This window comes from Cygnus atratus, unplaced genomic scaffold (genome assembly GCF_013377495.2).
Source record: "Cygnus atratus isolate AKBS03 ecotype Queensland, Australia unplaced genomic scaffold, CAtr_DNAZoo_HiC_assembly HiC_scaffold_89, whole genome shotgun sequence".
Taxonomy (NCBI): domain Eukaryota; kingdom Metazoa; phylum Chordata; class Aves; order Anseriformes; family Anatidae; genus Cygnus; species Cygnus atratus.
Genome location: NW_026110214.1, coordinates 1 through 13,338, shown reverse-complemented (window position 1 = coordinate 13,338; position 13,338 = coordinate 1). Strand labels below are relative to the sequence as shown.

Below are 13,338 nucleotides of genomic sequence, written 5' to 3'. Positions count from 1 at the left end.
GCTGCCAGCATTAGCACCCATCCCTCAACAACAGAAGTGACTCCATATTTCATTTTATTCTTTTAAAACAGCAGTCCACTTGCCTCTGTACCTGGAAATTAGATCCAAGCTCAAAAGGAGTAGACAGCATCACCATGCCACCTGGCAACACAAAAGGACAAAATGACCACTGTGCTTGCAAGCAACCACCTGCCACACCACTCCTCTGGCCCAAACAGCCTCACCTCAGACCCTCAGAGGGAAGCACCTGAACGTCTTTCCCTTTGCTTCCGATAAGGGATGACCTCGCTGACAACACTCTCACCTTCCCTCACTGCTCCGGGACATGGGGATTTCCCCGTCCAAGACTGCACTAGGCACCCGCAGAGACAAGAGAAAAGCACAACCTAAGGCACATCACAGCCACAGCATACCTGCTAAAATACCTCTTCCCAGCTGCTTTACTTAAGCTGCTTGTTAGCTCTATCTGAGATCTGTGCCTGGGCGGCGCCGCGCGAAACCGTGCCCGGGCGGCGCCGCGCGAAACCACAGACTTATCCCTTCACAGCTGAAAAAGGTGACCCTGCTCAGCCTCTTCCTTAGACTGCCCTTATGCAGTCAAGGCCCTTGCCATGCATACTGAGGCTCTTTGTCAATCCTCTGGACAGTTACGCAAATGCCTTGATATATCTACAGATTAAAATAGAACCCCAGAAAAAGGAACCGTACCCCACCATTTCCCAAACACAAGTTAGCCGGCAACCCCTCCTAAACATACCTCTAGTACGTGAATTCCAAGCACTTCACATCTAGAAGGCTGCAAGCTCTAAAGACTCTACAGCCAGCCAAACCGCAGGCAAAAGCTCCAGAAATATAACAAAGCGTCCCTCACCCTGAAAAAGACTCCACCTTACCTGCCTACTGCTGCTCTTTTCAGATACATGCTTGCACAGGGAGCTTCCAGGATCCAGTTCTCCTAAACCCTGCTCCATCACTTCACCACCACACTTGGAACTTGGATAATAGTTGACATACAGGCCAAGACTCACAACAAGCCCCATCAATCTGTGAAAATCCTCAGGGACCTACAACACACAAGCTAACATTACCATCCTAGCCCTAAACATGCTCGAACAATTTCATCCCCTGAAGAAGAGCTGCACGCAATAAAGGCACCTACTCCTACTACACAGATTGCTCTCCTCTAAAAGACCCTCCTAGCCCCTACCTCGAAAAGGTGTGTGTTTCCAAGTAGAGACCGGTACGCATCAGTCCATAGACTCCAACCCACCTAAAGAACCCTGCAACTGACAGAAGGAAAAACAAAGCACTTACCCCTAAGAGCAGCCCAGGCACAATGAGCTCCCTCATGCCTTGCCTGGGGCTCATATACCATTTGGCCCCGCCCACCACCCAAACCCAATCACCTGGGAAAGGGGAGGGGCAAAAAACAACAAAGTAGACAGGCAGCAGGACAAGCACCAGCTGTGGTTTTTTTTTTTTTAATCTGGTTTTTAGCTCAACACCATGCAGAGAGTGCAGACAAGAGAACTGGGGTGTTTCTAGAAGCAACAATCCCCAGGCTTTTGCTTCAGCTTTGAATATTGAAAGCTTCTCTCCTCTACAACCACCCCTTTCTCAGGAACCAGGCAGCATTCAAGTGACCTGCTTTGCTCCTGATTCTAAAGACTAGCACAGTCCACCTTGCCTGTGGCACCTGATAAACAGAAGAGAAAGCAACCACAGCAGCAAAAGCCACAGCACCCGTAGGGCAGTTACTCTCATCCCCTCCTTTACCTCAGCAGCTTACCTACCCCACAGAGCAGATGCTTCCCATCTGTTCTCTTTAGCCACTTACAGCACCTCGAAAAGGCAAACTGGAATTTTACTCTATTTGATGTAGTAAAGTAACTGCAGTGACAACCGCACCCCAAAAGCAACTGCTGCATCTCTTCATCGCCCACCAGAGTCACTCCAGAGGCAGCTCGGGTCATGACATTCCGTATCGCACACTGCGTTTCTGCCTGAACAAAGAAAAACACAGAAGATACACATTCAGCTGCCAGCATTAGCACCCATCCCTCAACAACAGAAGTGACTCCATATTTCATTTTATCCTTTTAAAACAGCAGTCCACTTGCCTCTGTACCTGGAAATTAGATCCAAGCTCAAAAGGAGTAGACAGCATCACCCATGCCACCTGGCAACACAAAAGGACAAAATGACCACTGTGCTTGCAAGCAACCACCTGCCACACCACTCCTCTGGCCCAAACAGCCTCACCTCAGACCCTCAGAGGGAAGCACCTGAACGTCTTTCCCTTTGCTTCCGATAAGGGATGACCTCGCTGACAACACTCTCACCTTCCCTCACTGCTCCGGGACATGGGGATTTCCCTGTCCAAGACTGCACTAGGCACCCGCAGAGACAAGAGAAAAGCACACCCTAAGGCACCTCACAGCCACAGCATACCTGCTAAAATACCTCTTCCCAGCTGCTTTTCTTAAGCTGCTCGTTAGCTCTATCTGAGATCTGCGCCCGGGCGGCGCCGCGCGAAACCCTGCCCGGGCGGCGCCGCGCGAAACCCTGCCCGGGCGGCGCCGCGCGAAACCCTGCCCGGGCGGCGCCGCGCGAAACCCTGCCCGGGCGGCGCCGCGCGAAACCCTGCCCGGGCGGCGCCGCGCGAAACCCTGCCCGGGCGGCGCCGCGCGAAACCCTGCCCGGGCGGCGCCGCGCGAAACCCTGCCCGGGCGGCGCCGCGCGAAACCCTGCCCGGGCGGCGCCGCGCGAAACCCTGCCCGGGCGGCGCCGCGCGAAACCCTGCCCGGGCGGCGCCGCGCGAAACCCTGCCCGGGCGGCGCCGCGCGAAACCCTGCCCGGGCGGCGCCGCGCGAAACCCTGCCCGGGCGGCGCCGCGCGAAACCCTGCCCGGGCGGCGCCGCGCGAAACCCTGCCCGGGCGGCGCCGCGCGAAACCCTGCCCGGGCGGCGCCGCGCGAAACCCTGCCCGGGCGGCGCCGCGCGAAACCCTGCCCGGGCGGCGCCGCGCGAAACCCTGCCCGGGCGGCGCCGCGCGAAACCCTGCCCGGGCGGCGCCGCGCGAAACCCTGCCCGGGCGGCGCCGCGCGAAACCCTGCCCGGGCGGCGCCGCGCGAAACCCTGCCCGGGCGGCGCCGCGCGAAACCCTGCCCGGGCGGCGCCGCGCGAAACCCTGCCCGGGCGGCGCCGCGCGAAACCCTGCCCGGGCGGCGCCGCGCGAAACCCTGCCCGGGCGGCGCCGCGCGAAACCCTGCCCGGGCGGCGCCGCGCGAAACCCTGCCCGGGCGGCGCCGCGCGAAACCCTGCCCGGGCGGCGCCGCGCGAAACCCTGCCCGGGCGGCGCCGCGCGAAACCCTGCCCGGGCGGCGCCGCGCGAAACCCTGCCCGGGCGGCGCCGCGCGAAACCCTGCCCGGGCGGCGCCGCGCGAAACCCTGCCCGGGCGGCGCCGCGCGAAACCCTGCCCGGGCGGCGCCGCGCGAAACCCTGCCCGGGCGGCGCCGCGCGAAACCCTGCCCGGGCGGCGCCGCGCGAAACCCTGCCCGGGCGGCGCCGCGCGAAACCCTGCCCGGGCGGCGCCGCGCGAAACCCTGCCCGGGCGGCGCCGCGCGAAACCCTGCCCGGGCGGCGCCGCGCGAAACCCTGCCCGGGCGGCGCCGCGCGAAACCCTGCCCGGGCGGCGCCGCGCGAAACCCTGCCCGGGCGGCGCCGCGCGAAACCACAGACTTACCCTTCACAAATCAAAAAGGTGACCCTGCTCAGCCTCTTCCTTAGACTGCCCTTATGCAGTCAAGGCCCTTGCCATGCATACTGAGCCTCTTTGTCAATCCTCTGGACAGTTACGCAAATGCCTTGATATATCTACAGATTAAAATAGAACCCCAGAAAAAGGAACCGTACCCCACCATTTCCCAAACACAAGTTAGCCGGCAACCCCTCCTAAACATACCTCTAGTACGTGAATTCCAAGCACTTCACATCTAGAAGGCTGCAAGCTCTAAAGACTCTACAGCCAGCCAAACCGCAGGCAAAAGCTCCAGAAATATAACAAAGCGTCCCTCACCCTGAAAAAGACTACACCTTACCTGCCTACTGCTGCTCTTTTCAGATACATGCTTGCACAGGGAGCTTCCAGGATCCAGTTCTCCTAAACCCTGCTCCATCACTTCACCACCACACTTGGAACTTGGATAATAGTTGACATACAGGCCAAGACTCACAACAAGCCCCATCAAGCTGTGAAAATCCTCAGGGACCTACAACACACAAGCTAACATTACCATCCTAGCCCTAAACATGCTCGAACAATTTCATCCCCTGAAGAAGAGCTGCACGCAATAAAGGCACCTACTCCTACTACACACATTGCTCTCCTCTAAAAGACCCTCCTAGCCCCTACCTCAAAAAGGTGTGCGTTTCCAAGTAGAGACCGGTACGCATCAGTCCATAGACTCCAACCCACCTAAAGAACCCTGCAACTGACAGAAGGAAAAACAAAGCACTTACCCCTAAGAGCAGCCCAGGCACAATGAGCTCCCTCATGCCTTGCCTGGGGCTCATATACCATTTGGCCCCGCCCACCACCCAAACCCAATCACCTGGGAAAGGGGAGGGGCAAAAAACAACAAAGTAGACAGGCAGCAGGACAAGCACCAGCTGTGGTTTTCTATTTTTTTTCATCTGGTTTTCAGCTCAACACCATGCAGAGGGCAGACAAGAGAACTGGGGTGTTTCTAGAAGCAACAATCCCCAGGCTTTTGCTTCAGCTTTCAATATTGAAAGCTTCTCTCCTCTACAACCCACCCCTTTCTCAGGAACCAGGCAGCATTCAAGTGACCTGCTTTGCTCTGATTCTAAAGACTAGCACAGTCCACCTTGCCTGTGGCACCTGATAAACAGAAGAGAAAGCAACCACAGCAGCAAAAGCCACAGCACCCGTAGGGCAGTTGCTCTCATCCCCTCCTTTACCTCAGCAGCTTACCTACCCCACAGAGCAGATGCTTCCCACCTGTTCTCTTTAGCCACTTACAGCACCTCGAAAAGGCAAACTGGAATTTTACTCTATTTGATGTAGTAAAGTAACTGCAGTGACAACCGCACCCCAAAAGCAACTGCTGCATCTCTTCATCGCCCACCAGAGTCACTCCAGAGGCAGCTCGGGTCATGACATTCCGTATCGCACACTGCGTTTCCTGCCTGAACAAAGAAAAACACAGAAGATAAACATTCAGCTGCCAGCATTAGCACCCATCCCTCAACAACAGAAGTGACTCCATATTTCATTTTATCCTTTTAAAACAGCAGTCCACTTGCCTCTGTACCTGGAAATTAGATCCAAGCTCAAAAGGAGTAGACAGCATCACCCATGCCACCTGGCAACACAAAAGGACAAAATGACCACTGTGCTTGCAAGCAACCACCTGCCACACCACTCCTCTGGCCCAAACAGCCTCACCTCAGACCCTCAGAGGGAAGCACCTGAACTGTCTTTCCCTTTGCTTCCGATAAGGGATGACCTCGCTGACAACACTCTCACCTTCCCTCACTGCTCCGGGACATGGGGATTTCCCCGTCCAAGACTGCACTAGGCACCCGCAGAGACAAGAGAAAAGCACACCCTAAGGCACATCACAGCCACAGCATACCTGCTAAAATACCTCTTCCCAGCTGCTTTACTTAAGCTGCTCGTTAGCTCTATCTGAGATCTGCTGCCCTGGGCGGCGCCGCGCGAAACCCTGCCCGGGCTGGCGCCGCGCGAAACCACAGACTTACCCTTCACAATTAAAAAAGTTGAGCTTGCTCAGCCTCTTCCTTAGACTGCCCTTATGCAGTCAAGGCCCTTGCCATGCATACTGAGCCTCTTTGTCAATCCTCTGGACAGTTACGCAAATGCCTTGATCTATCTACAGATTAAAATAGAACCCCAGAAAAAGGAACCGTACCCCACCATTTCCCAAACACAAGTCAGCCAGCAACCCCTCCTAAACATACCTCTAGTACGTGAATTCCAAGCACTTCACATCTAGAAGGCTGCAAGCTCTAAAGACTCTACAGCCAGCCAAACCGCAGGCAAAAGCTCCAGAAATATAACAAAGCGTCCCTCACCCTGAAAAAGACTCCACCTTACCTGCCTACTGCTGCTCTTTTCAGATACATGCTTGCACAGGGAGCTTCCAGGATCCAGTTCTCCTAAACCCTGCTCCATCACTTCACCACCACACTTGGAACTTGGATAATAGTTGACATACAGGCCAAGACTCACAACAAGCCCCATCAATCTGTGAAAATCCTCAGGGACCTACAACACACAAGCTAACATTACCATCCTAGCCCTAAACATGCTCTAACAATTTCATCACCTGAAGAAGAGCTGCATGCAATAAAGGCACCTACTCCTACTACATAGATTGCTTCTCCTCTAACAGATCCCTTCCTAGCCCTTACCTCAAAAAGGTGTGCATTTCCAAGTAGAGACCGGTACGCATCAGTCCATAGACTCCAACCCACCTAAAGAACCCTGCAACTGACAGAAGGAAAAACAAAGCACTTACCCCTAAGAGCAGCCCAGGCACAATGAGCTCCCTCATGCCTTGCCTGGGGCTCATATATGAGCCCCAGGCTCATATATGGTCCCCGCCCACCACCCAAACCCAATCACCTGGGAAAGGGGAGGGGCAAAAAACAACAAAGTAGACAGGCAGCAGGACAAGCACCAGCTGTGGTTTTCTATTTTTTTTTCCATCTGGTTTTCAGCTCAACACCATGCAGAGGGCAGACAAGAGAACTGGGGTGTTTCTAGAAGCAACAATCCCCAGGCTTTTGCTTCAGCTTTCAATATTGAAAGCTTCTCTCCTCTACAACCCCTTTCTCAGGAACCAGGCAGCATTCAAGTGACCTGCTTTGCTCCGATTCTAAAGACTAGCACAGTCCACCTTGCCTGTGGCACCGGATAAACAGAAGAGAAAGCAACCACAGCAGCAAAAGCCACAGCACCCGTAGGGCAGTTACTCTCATCCCCTCCTTTACCTCAGCAGCTTACCTACCCCACAGAGCAGATGCTTCCATCTGTTCTCTTTAGCCACTTACAGCACCTCGAAAAGGCAAACTGGAATTTTACTCTATTTGATGTAGTAAAGTAACTGCAGCGACAACCGCACCCCAAAAGCAACTGCTGCATCTCTTCATCGCCCACCAGAGTCACTCCAGAGGCAGCTCGGGTCATGACATTCCGTATCGCACACTGCGTTTCCGCCTGAACAAAGAAAAACACAGAAGATAAACATTCAGCTGCCAGCATTAGCACCCATCCCTCAACAACAGAAGTGACTCCATATTTCATTTTATCCTTTTAAAACAGCAGTCCACTTGCCTCTGTACCTGGAAATTAGATCCAAGCTCAAAAGGAGTAGACAGCATCACCCATGCCACCTGGCAACACAAAAGGACAAAATGACCACTGTGCTTGCAAGCAACCACCTGCCACACCACTCCTCTGGCCCAAACAGCCTCACCTCAGACCCTCAGAGGGAAGCACCTGAACGTCTTTCCCTTTGCTTCCGATAAGGGATGACCTCGCTGACAACACTCTCACCTTCCCTCACTGCTCCGGGACATGGGGATTTCCCCGTCCAAGACTGCACTAGGCACCCGCAGAGACAAGAGAAAAGCACACCCTAAGGCACCTCACAGCCACAGCATACCTGCTAAAATACCTCTTCCCAGCTGCTTTTCTTAAGCTGCTCGTTAGCTCTATCTGAGATCTGCGCCCGGGCGGCGCCGCGCGAAACCCTGCCCGGGCGGCGCCGCGCGAAACCCTGCCCGGGCGGCGCCGCGCGAAACCCTGCCCGGGCGGCGCCGCGCGAAACCCTGCCCGGGCGGCGCCGCGCGAAACCCTGCCCGGGCGGCGCCGCGCGAAACCCTGCCCGGGCGGCGCCGCGCGAAACCCTGCCCGGGCGGCGCCGCGCGAAACCCTGCCCGGGCGGCGCCGCGCGAAACCCTGCCCGGGCGGCGCCGCGCGAAACCCTGCCCGGGCGGCGCCGCGCGAAACCCTGCCCGGGCGGCGCCGCGCGAAACCCTGCCCGGGCGGCGCCGCGCGAAACCCTGCCCGGGCGGCGCCGCGCGAAACCCTGCCCGGGCGGCGCCGCGCGAAACCCTGCCCGGGCGGCGCCGCGCGAAACCCTGCCCGGGCGGCGCCGCGCGAAACCCTGCCCGGGCGGCGCCGCGCGAAACCCTGCCCGGGCGGCGCCGCGCGAAACCCTGCCCGGGCGGCGCCGCGCGAAACCCTGCCCGGGCGGCGCCGCGCGAAACCCTGCCCGGGCGGCGCCGCGCGAAACCCTGCCCGGGCGGCGCCGCGCGAAACCCTGCCCGGGCGGCGCCGCGCGAAACCCTGCCCGGGCGGCGCCGCGCGAAACCCTGCCCGGGCGGCGCCGCGCGAAACCCTGCCCGGGCGGCGCCGCGCGAAACCCTGCCCGGGCGGCGCCGCGCGAAACCCTGCCCGGGCGGCGCCGCGCGAAACCCTGCCCGGGCGGCGCCGCGCGAAACCCTGCCCGGGCGGCGCCGCGCGAAACCCTGCCCGGGCGGCGCCGCGCGAAACCCTGCCCGGGCGGCGCCGCGCGAAACCCTGCCCGGGCGGCGCCGCGCGAAACCCTGCCCGGGCGGCGCCGCGCGAAACCCTGCCCGGGCGGCGCCGCGCGAAACCCTGCCCGGGCGGCGCCGCGCGAAACCCTGCCCGGGCGGCGCCGCGCGAAACCCTGCCCGGGCGGCGCCGCGCGAAACCCTGCCCGGGCGGCGCCGCGCGAAACCCTGCCCGGGCGGCGCCGCGCGAAACCCTGCCCGGGCGGCGCCGCGCGAAACCCTGCCCGGGCGGCGCCGCGCGAAACCCTGCCCGGGCGGCGCCGCGCGAAACCCTGCCCGGGCGGCGCCGCGCGAAACCCTGCCCGGGCGGCGCCGCGCGAAACCCTGCCCGGGCGGCGCCGCGCGAAACCACAGACTTACCCTTCACAAATAAAAAAGGTGACCCTGCTCAGCCTCTTCCTTAGACTGCCCTTATGCAGTCAAGGCCCTTGCCATGCATACTGAGGCTCTTTGTCAATCCTCTGGACAGTTACGCAAATGCCTTGATATATCTACAGATTAAAATAGAACCCCAGAAAAAGGAACCGTACCCCACCATTTCCCAAACACAAGTTAGCCGGCAACCCCTCCTAAACATACCTCTAGTACGTGAATTCCAAGCACTTCACATCTAGAAGGCTGCAAGCTCTAAAGACTCTACAGCCAGCCAAACCGCAGGCAAAAGCTCCAGAAATATAACAAAGTGTCCCTCACCCTGAAAAAGACTCCACCTTACCTGCCTACTGCTGCTCTTTTCAGATACATGCTTGCACAGGGAGCTTCCAGGATCCAGTTCTCCTAAACCCTGCTCCATCACTTCACCACCACACTTGGAACTTGGATAATAGTTGACATACAGGCCAAGACTCACAACAAGCCCCATCAATCTGTGAAAATCCTCAGGGACCTACAACACACAAGCTAACATTACCATCCTAGCCCTAAACATGCTCTAACAATTTCATCCCCTGAAGAAGAGCTGCACGCAATAAAGGCACCTACTCCTACTACACAGATTGCTCTCCTCTAAAAGACCCTCCTAGCCCCTACCTCGAAAAGGTGTGTGCATTTCCAAGTAGAGACCGGTACGCATCAGTCCATAGACTCCAACCCACCTAAAGAACCCTGCAACTGACAGAAGGAAAAACAAAGCACTTACCCCTAAGAGCAGCCCAGGCACAATGAGCTCCCTCATGCCTTGCCTGGGGCTCATATATGAGCCCCAGGCTCATATATGGCCCCGCCCACCACCCAAACCCAATCACCTGGGAAAGGGGAGGGGCAAAAAACAACAAAGTAGACAGGCAGCAGGACAAGCACCAGCTGTGGTTTTCTATTTTTTTTTCATCTGGTTTTCAGCTCAACACCATGCAGAGAGTGCAGACAAGAGAACTGGGGTGTTTCTAGAAGCAACAATCCCCAGGCTTTTGCTTCAGCTTTCAATATTGAAAGCTTCTCTCCTCTACAACCCCTTTCTCAGGAACCAGGCAGCATTCAAGTGACCTGCTTTGCTCCGAATTCTAAATACTAGCACAGTCCACCTTGCCTGTGGCACCTGATGAACAGAAGAGAAAGCAACCACAGCAGCAAAAGCCACAGCACCCGTAGGGCAGTTACTCTCATCCCCTCCTTTACCTCAGCAGCTTACCTACCCCACAGAGCAGATGCTTCCATCCTGGTCTCTTTAGCCACTTACAGCACCTCGAAAAGGCAAACTGGAATTTTACTCTATCTGATGTAGTAAAGTAACTGCAGTGACAACCGCACCCCAAAAGCAACTGCTGCATCTCTTCATCGCCCACCAGTCACTCCAGAGGCAACTCGGGTCATGACATTCCGTATCGCACACTGCGTTTCCGTCTGAACAAAGAAAAACACAGAAGATAAACATTCAGCTGCCAGCATTAGCACCCATCCCTCAACAACAGAAGTGACTCCATATTTCATTTTATCCTTTTAAAACAGCAGTCCACTTGCCTCTGTACCTGGAAATTAGATCCAAGCTCAAAAGGAGTAGACAGCATCACCCATGCCACCTGGCAACACAAAAGGACAAAATGACCACTGTGCTTGCAAGCAACCACCTGCCACACCACTCCTCTGGCCCAAACAGCCTCACCTCAGACCCTCAGAGGGAAGCACCTGAATGTCTTTCCCTTTGCTTCCGATAAGGGATGACCTCGCTGACAACACTCTCACCTTCCCTCACTGCTCCGGGACATGGGGATTTCCCCGTCCAAGACTGCACTAGGCACCCGCAGAGACAAGAGAAAAGCACACCCTGAGGCACCTCACAGCCACAGCATACCTGCTAAAATACCTCTTCCCAGCTGCTTTACTTAAGCTGCTCGTTAGCTCTATATGAGATCCGCTGCCCTGGGCGGCGCCGCGCCAAACCGCTGCCCGGGCGGCGCCGCGCGAAACCACAGACTTACCCTTCACAATAAAAAAGGTGAGCTTGCTCAGCCTCTTCCTTAGACTGCCCTTATGCAGTCAAGGCCCTTGCCATGCATACTGAGGCTCTTTGTCAATCCTCTGGACAGTTACGCAAATGCCTTGATATATCTACAGATTAAAATAGAACCCCAGAAAAAGGAACTGTACCCCACCATTTCCCAAACACAAGTTAGCCGGCAACCCCTCCTAAACATACCTCTAGTACGTGAATTCCAAGCACTTCACATCTAGAAGGCTGCAAGCTCTAAAGACTCTACAGCCAGCCAAACCGCAGGCAAAAGCTCCAGAAATATAACAAAGTGTCCCTCACCCTGAAAAAGACTCCACCTTACCTGCCTACTGCTGCTCTTTTCAGATACATGCTTGCACAGGGAGCTTCCAGGATCCAGTTCTCCTAAACCCTGCTCCATCACTTCACCACCACACTTGGAACTTGGATAATAGTTGACATACAGGCCAAGACTCACAACAAGCCCCATCAATCTGTGAAAATCCTCAGGGACCTACAACACACAAGCTAACATTACCATCCTAGCCCTAAACATGCTCTAACAATTTCATCCCCTGAAGAAGAGCTGCACGCAATAAAGGCACCTACTCCTACTACACAGATTGCTCTCCTCTAAAAGACCCTCCTAGCCCCTACCTCGAAAAGGTGTGTGTTTCCAAGTAGAGACCAGGTACGCATCAGTCCATAGACTCCAACCCACCTAAAGAACCCTGCAACTGACAGAAGGAAAAACAAAGCACTTACCCCTAAGAGCAGCCCAGGCACAATGAGCTCCCTCATGCCTTGCCTGGGGCTCATATACCATTTGGCCCCGCCCACCACCCAAACCCAATCACCTGGGAAAGGGGAGGGGCAAAAAACAACAAAGTAGACAGGCAGCAGGACAAGCACCAGCTGTGGTTTTCTATTTTTTTTTCCATCTGGTTTTCAGCTCAACACCATGCAGAGGGCAGACAAGAGAACTGGGGTGTTTCTAGAAGCAACAATCCCCAGGCTTTTGCTTCAGCTTTCAATATTGAAAGCTTCTCTCCTCTACAACCCCCCTTTCTCAGGAACCAGGCAGCATTCAAGTGACCTGCTTTGCTCCGATTCTAAAGACTATCACAGTCCACCTTGCCTGTGGCACCTGATAAACAGAAGAGAAAGCAACCACAGCAGCAAAAGCCACAGCACCCGTAGGGCAGTTACTCTCATCCCCTCCTTTACCTCAGCAGCTTACCTACCCCACAGAGCAGATGCTTCCCACCTGTTCTCTTTAGCCACTTACAGCACCTCGAAAAGGCAAACTGGAATTTTACTCTATCTGATGTAGTAAAGTAACTGCAGTGACAACCGCACCCCAAAAGCAACTGCTGCATCTCTTCATCGCCCACCAGAGTCACTCCAGAGGCGGCTCGGGTCATGACAGCCTGTACTGCACACTGCATTTCCACCTGAACAAAGAAAAACACAGTCAGAAGATAAACATTCAGCTGCCAGCATTAGCACCCATCCCTCAACAACAGAAGTGACTCCATATTTCATTTTATCAGTTCAAAACAGCAGTCCACTTGCCTCTGTACCTGGAAATTAGATCCAAGCTTGAAAGGAGCAGCCAGCATCACCCATGCCACCTGGGAATACTAAAGGACAAAATGACCACTGTGCTTGCAAGCAAGCACCTGCCACACTGCTCCTCTATCCCAAAGAGCCTCACCTCAGACCCTCAGAGGGAAACACCTGAGCATCTTCCCTTGTGGTGGTTTTACTGGGGTGGGCGACCGAGCTCCACCACAACCGCTCTCTCACTCACCCTCCTCAAAGAGGAACAGGGAGAATATATGATGAAAAGGGCTCAACAGTTGAGATAAGGACGAGGAGATCACACAGTAATTATCGTGACAGGGCAAAACAGACTCAGCATAGGGAGACAGTAAGATTTATTGCCTATTACTAACAAGCTAGAGAAATGAGAAACAAAGGAAAGAAACCAAAAGCACCTTCCCCCCCCCATCCACCCTCTTCCACCTTCTCCCCCCGAGCAGTGCAGGGGAATGGTCAGTCTATAGCGCTTCTTCTCCGCCGCTCCTTCTCGGTCACTTTCATCCCCTGTGCTGTGGGGTTCCTCCCACAGGATGCAGTCCTTGGTGAACTGATCTGGCACGGGCTTCCCACAGGCAGCAGCTCTTCAAGAACTGCTCCAGATATAGGTCTGTACCACAAGGTCCATCCCTCAGGAGCAAACTGCTTCAACCTGGGTCCCC

At 55.8% G+C, this 13,338-nt stretch overlaps 1 long non-coding RNA gene across 1 annotated transcript; it reads right to left on the bottom strand.

Annotated features, from left to right (window-relative positions):
- Positions 1-554: 554 nt before the first annotated feature.
- Positions 555-11,934, bottom strand: LOC126913781 (uncharacterized). The gene is made up of 3 exons (XR_007709381.1): positions 11,796-11,934; positions 6,460-6,522; positions 555-1,064 (listed from the first exon to the last, which is right to left on the bottom strand). It is a non-coding gene; the product is annotated as an uncharacterized LOC126913781 (long non-coding RNA).
- Positions 11,935-13,338: the final 1,404 nt, after the last annotated feature.